Source organism: Equus quagga, chromosome 20 (assembly GCF_021613505.1).
Source record: "Equus quagga isolate Etosha38 chromosome 20, UCLA_HA_Equagga_1.0, whole genome shotgun sequence".
Classification (NCBI taxonomy): Eukaryota; Metazoa; Chordata; class Mammalia; order Perissodactyla; family Equidae; genus Equus; species Equus quagga.
The window spans coordinates 32982362-32988361 of NC_060286.1; the positions used below are offsets into that span (position 1 = coordinate 32982362).

Sequence of the window (6000 nt, forward strand, 5' to 3'; positions counted from 1 at the left end):
AGGAGCCAACATTGATACACCACCTACCATGTGTCAGGCACTGCTCTAAGTGCCTCATTTAATTTAGAGGAGGATCCAGCCAACCAACTCCAACTCAACTGGTATATCCGAATGGGTCACACACCAAGACACAGAAATGTAGCTTATGTCTCCCCATCCACCTTCCTAGGCTTCCTGTTTCTTGTTACTCTCCTGGTCCCTCAGTGCAGCAAGCAAGCCCAGGAGCTCTTGTGAGCATGTGCCCATCCCAAGCCCAGCTCTCCAAGGGAAGCTCGAGGTAAAGATGAATTCCAACCCACATGCAACAATGAGGGCCCCAGAATTTTCTTCTGCAGCAATAAGTATCATTCACATTTTTCCTACTTGCTCATGGGAAAATATGAGGTCGGTAACACTGAGGCCACAGCCTCTCCTGGAGGCCTCTCCAGACAGCATGGAAGAGGCCCAACCTTGTCCACGTCCCACTGTGCTCTGGCAAGAAACAAAGGCGGGGCTTCCCGCAGGGCACTGCCTGGAGTCTGGGTGCTCATCAGCAGGTACCACCTCCCTTCTCCTCCGTGGAGCTTGGGGACCCAGCGTGGGGACAGCACAGGACCAGGGACTGACACGTGAGCACCAGGTCAAGGTCAGCCACTTACAAGCTGAGCAAGTCATTTACCCTTCCTGAGCCTCAGTTTCCTCATCCGTAAAATGGGGATAAAAACGCCTGCCCCTGGGGTCAGTATCAGGGCCACGTAAAATGATGGATGACAAAGTGCACAGCGTTGTTTTTCCAGAGGCACAAAGGTAGAGTAAAGCCTGGTAATCTTACTCGAATTAGTGAAAAGTCCACACTGTTAAGAATTTATCAAAGGAAATGCTATGTATACAAATATGTTTGAGTAAGAGAATAAAAGTTTTTGTCGTAAGCCTACTTCACAAATTAATATATAAAGGCCTGAGCTACTCTATTGATTTCACATTTCTGGCTCAGATGGAAAATCTCTCTCTCTGTGTCTAAATCAGGATTTTTTTAACCTTTTTTTTTTTTTATAATCATCCTTCCAAGTAGCCCTTTTAGACATTTTTTTCCTAACCACACCACCCTCCATGAAACTTTAATACCCCAGGTCTACTGCATATCTGTTTATGTACTGTGGCCCCCTGAGATGACAGATCACTGTAATAGCTGTGATTTTTCCCACCCCACCCAAGGACCAGTTTTCACCCCTCCTTGAGGATGTGTGGTCTGTACAGTTGCAAATTTTGAATGAGTGGGGTCTGGATTAAGCTGGTTTGCAGTAGCAGCAGATAACCCTGGCTCTGCTCTCTCTTCACCATCGTCAAGCTGGGACTCACAGACCAGAAGGGAAACCCCTCAGAGTCCAGCATCCACCGACGTCTCATCACCTGCTGACCAGGGCCCTCCCTCCACAGCCTCCCTCCTGTCGGCTCTGTTGTGGCTCCTGCCTGGCCTGTGGCCACGGGAGCCAGGTCTCAGCCTGGAAGCTGGCGCAGCTTGCTGGTAAGGGGCTCAGAGATACCCAGACCAGCAGTTCCAATCCTGGGGTTCATGGAGGATAACCCTGAGGGGCTCCCCTGAATTCACATGCTCAATCTTGTAAATATACAGGTATGTGCATTTCTTCCGGGAAAGGGGCCTATAGCTTTCATAAGTGTCACTAAAATGGGCAAGAATTGGGCCTGGTCCAAAGCCACCCCCCCCAACTCCCTGCCACCTAGACTCTCTGTGGCTCTCTCTGTAGCCAAGCCTCCCCACCCCAGCTCTCCCACTCCTGCCCCTGGCCATTACCCACATGGCAGCCACAGCAATCTTTCTACAATGCAAGCCAGATCCTCCTCTTCCTTGCTTAAAACCCACTGAGACAGTTCTTATCACACCTACGGTGAAACCCAAACTCCTTTCGAGACCTACAAGGCCCAACAGGATCTGGCCCCAGCTCCCCACACCTTGCTTGCCACCGCTGCACTCCAGCCACACTGGCCAGTTTCTGTGCCCCAGTCACCCAGCCTTGCTCCTGCCTCAGGCCTTTGCATCAGGGCCTGCATCTCCTAGAGTGCTGCCGTCTGCACCCCTCCTCCATCAGCCTGCCCCCCCCCCCCCCCCCCATCACAGGGCCTGCTCCTTTGCTGCCAGATCTCAGCTTAAACATCACCTCCTTGCGAGGCCTTCCCTGACCACTCCACTTAAAGCAGTCCCCACCCCAGTTGTCATCACATCATCTTCTCTGATTGCTCTGCAGAGCTCCCATCAGCATCGGAGAGGTTTTTCTTGATTATTTACTTGTCTGCTTGTTGATGATCTGTCTCCTCCATGAGAATGTAAATTCGAAGAGGGCAGAGGCCTTGAACAGTGTGTGCCCATCACAGGCATTCATGAATACTCCTAGAATGAAGGAGCGAGTGCCCCCTCCCCATCCTACAGGTGAGGAAGCAGAGGTTCCAAAGGGAAAGTGACTTGCCCAAAGCCAGCCTGAGGAAGGAAACACTGGCATGAGAAGCCAAGTCTCCTTGCTCCATGCTCCACCTCGCTGCCACATCCAGTCCCCACCTGGGACTCACCCCCAATCTCTCAGTCCCGGAAGATGAGGACTCCCAGTTGGGCTCACCTCCCTGTCCTCTCCAGGACACAGGCCTGGAACTTCAGTGATGGTGGTGGGGGAGGGGTGCTTCTTCTAGTTGTTTATAATTGTGGTTAAATATATATAAGGTAAAATTCACCATTTTCATCATGTTCAAGTGTACAGTTCAGTGGCACAAACTACATTCACATGGTTGTGCAGCCATTACCAGCATCCATCTCCAGAACTTTTCATCTCCCCAAACTGAAAAACTCTGTCCCCATTAAACACTAACTCCCCATTCCGCCCCCTCCCCAGCCCCTGGCAACCACTACTCTACTTTCCGTCGCTATGAATTTGACTGTTGTAGGCACCTGATGTAGGTGGAATCCTATAGTAGTTGTCCTTTTGTGACTGGCTTATTTCACTTAGCGAAATGTCCTCAAGGGTCATCCATGTTACAGCATGTGACGGGATTTTCTTCCTTTTAAGGCTGGATAATATCCCATCGTATGTGGAGACCACATTTTGTTAATCCATTTATTTGTTGATGGACATTTGGGTTTTTCTGCCTTTCAGCTATTGTGAATAATGCTGCTATGAACATGGGTATACAGATATCTGTTTGACTCCCTGCTTTCAATTCTCTGAGTGTATACCCAGAAGTGGAATTGCTGGATCATATGGTAGTTCTATTTTTAATTTTTTGAGGAACCACCATTGTTTTCCACAGCGGCTGTACCATTTTACATTCCCACCAGCATAACACAAGTTTTCTAGTTTTTTGCTTTTTGTGTTTTCAGTTTTTTGTTTTCGCTTATGTTTTGACAGTGAGAGGAAGGGAGAAGGAGAAGTTGAGGCCTGAGACCCCAAAGCTTTGCCCACAGCCCAGTAAGTCAGAGTTTGACCCCACTCTCCCTCCTCTCCCCAGCTGCCCTGTCCTTGAATCCCAAGGCCACACCTGTGGGGCCAAAGGGTCCACCTGGCTTACACGTGAGGTCCACAGCAACGGAGGTCCCTGAACGGTGCCTAGGGGCACCCACCCAGGACCCTCTGTGTCTCTGAATTTACCTCTCCGAAGTTCAGATAAAATCCACCCGCAGGAAGATAAAATTCATTCATAAGCACAGGCCCCCAGGAGCCAAGAAAACAGGGCAAATGAAGACATAATGAGAACACGTCCTGTCAGGTCTTAGGAATTCAATGAGAGTCACCCGGCCTGAAGCCTGTTGTTTACTAGTGGTGAGTGTATGCATGTGTCGGGTGGGCTGGGGCTACAGCTTGTAGCTTCCTCTTTCCTAGGCCAACAATAAGCAAATTCTGGCAACCAAAGCTGGAAATATTCAAGCCTGCAGGGCAAAGAAGAAACATTGACAATGTTTAGATTTAAGCATCTCCTACGTTCACTTTGGAACAAAAAGAGGGTCTTGGTATTCTAGCGCAGTGGTTCTCAAACTTAAGTGCGTCTGAGTCACCTGAAGGATCTGTGAAAACATTACTGAGCCCACCTCCAGAATTTCTGACTCAGTGAGTCTAAGGTGGGGCTCAAGAATTTGCAACAAGCTCCCTGGTGATTCTGGTGCTGCCACAGACCCCGCTTTGAGTAGCAAGGCAATCAAAGGTTAGAAGGTCTGTCAAGTATCCTACATGAGTTCCCAGGCTAGAGAACAGAGGTGGCTGGAAGGGGAACTTGAGACCCAGATGAACCTGTGGGCAGAACCAGGATCCCTTGGGAGATCAACAGCCTGATTCAGCCTCTCAAGAAATAGTGACTGAATCTGGGAGAGTACTTACACTTTGTATTTACAAAATCTTTTATAGTTTACAGAGCACTTCACATCTGCCCTTTCGTCCGACCGTCACAACAGCCCTGTTACTTTACCTATTTTAGGGACGAGGAAACTGAGGTCCAGAGAGATGGACTGGCTTGCCCAACAGTCCAGGACCTCTGGATTTCATTTGACAAGTATTTGTGGAGCGTCTACTCTGTTCACAGCACAAGGCTGGACATGGGGGCCTTAGCGATGAAGAAGAAATGGCTCCCAACCTCAGGGAGCCTCCCATCTTGCAAGACAGGAACGTCACATGCACAAATCACGACTCGAGGCAGTGTACAGTGGGTGCTGTGGGCATCCCTCACACTCACATTTAGTGTTGGTTCATTCTTTTTACTCCGCACAAACTGTGACACGGCATCTCCTCTGTAGTCTGGCGATGCCCAGACCTCCCACCAGGTGGAAGGTTGACATAACCAGCTTCCTTCCACCTCACAGGACATGCTCAGTGAGGCTCACCCTGCTTCCATCATTTTCTCCACCAGTCTGTTCTTGGAAGGGGCATCTCGACCTGCCCAGTCACTCACGTTGAATGGCTAGCCTTCAGCTCCCTTCCTCATCTTCATTCAGAGCATCCAGTTAATTACCCAGTTCTACTATTTTTAACTCCTAAATATTTCCCACATCCATCACCTCCTCTTCAGCTCTCTCACCAGTGCCCTAGATTGGCTTGGTCAAGATTTCCTCCCCAGAATGCAATGGCCTCCAATCAGATGTCCTGCCTCCATCTTACCACTCTCAAACTCCTGCTTCAAACCCTTCGATGGTTCTCCATTCATCCGTCTGTCTATCCAACCAGCCATCCATCCACTCATTCACTTATTCATTCACACAACAAATACTTATTGAGTATCTATTAAATGGAAGGCATGCACTAGACACTGGCCCCTAGAGTAACTCAAGTTGCTTTTAGTCTCATGGGAGAGGGGAGAAGATAAGTGAAACCAGCTCCTAAGGAGAGCATAAAATTTTAAGGGAGTTCATAGAAGTTGACCTAACCCAGCCAGAAAAGTCTTCCCCAGCAGCAAGTTATGCAAAGACCAGGAGAAGGGGGAAGGGCAGCCTGAGCAGAGGGGAGTTTTTTCCTGTGGAAACAATGTGTAAATCAGGTCAAATGTGAGAGAGAGAAAATGAGCACCTTTGCGGAACTGAAAGTAGCTTGGCATGACTGGGTCTGGGTGTGAGCAGGCATGGCCAACATGAAGCTGTAGAAACTGACAACTAGAATTAGAAGGGAGTGGGGAACAGTCAGGGACAAATCTGAGATGTTCCTCCATGCTTGGTCCTTATAAGCTCTCAAAAATTATTTGTTAGATGGATGGATGGGTGGAGAGGCGGGTGGGTGTGTGGATGGGTAAATGGTGGACAGATGGAGGTGTAGATGGATGAGTCAATGGATGGATGAGGGGGTAGATGGATAGATGGAGGAGTGAATGGGTGGCTAGATGGATGAATGGGTGGGTGGGTAGATGGGTGGGTGGGTGGATGTGTGAATAGCTTGATGGGTGAGGGATAGATGGATAGATGGATGCTTTAATGGGTAGATAGATGGATGAATGGGTTGATGGATAGGTAGGTGGTGGTGGGGGTTTGAGGTTGGATGC

At 49.1% G+C, this 6000-nt stretch overlaps 1 protein-coding gene across 7 annotated transcripts in view; it reads right to left on the reverse strand.

Annotated features, from left to right (window-relative positions):
- Positions 1 to 6000, reverse strand: part of GPR68 (G protein-coupled receptor 68) — a 28711-nt gene that overhangs the window by 3401 nt on the left and 19310 nt on the right. The window lies entirely within an intron of this gene.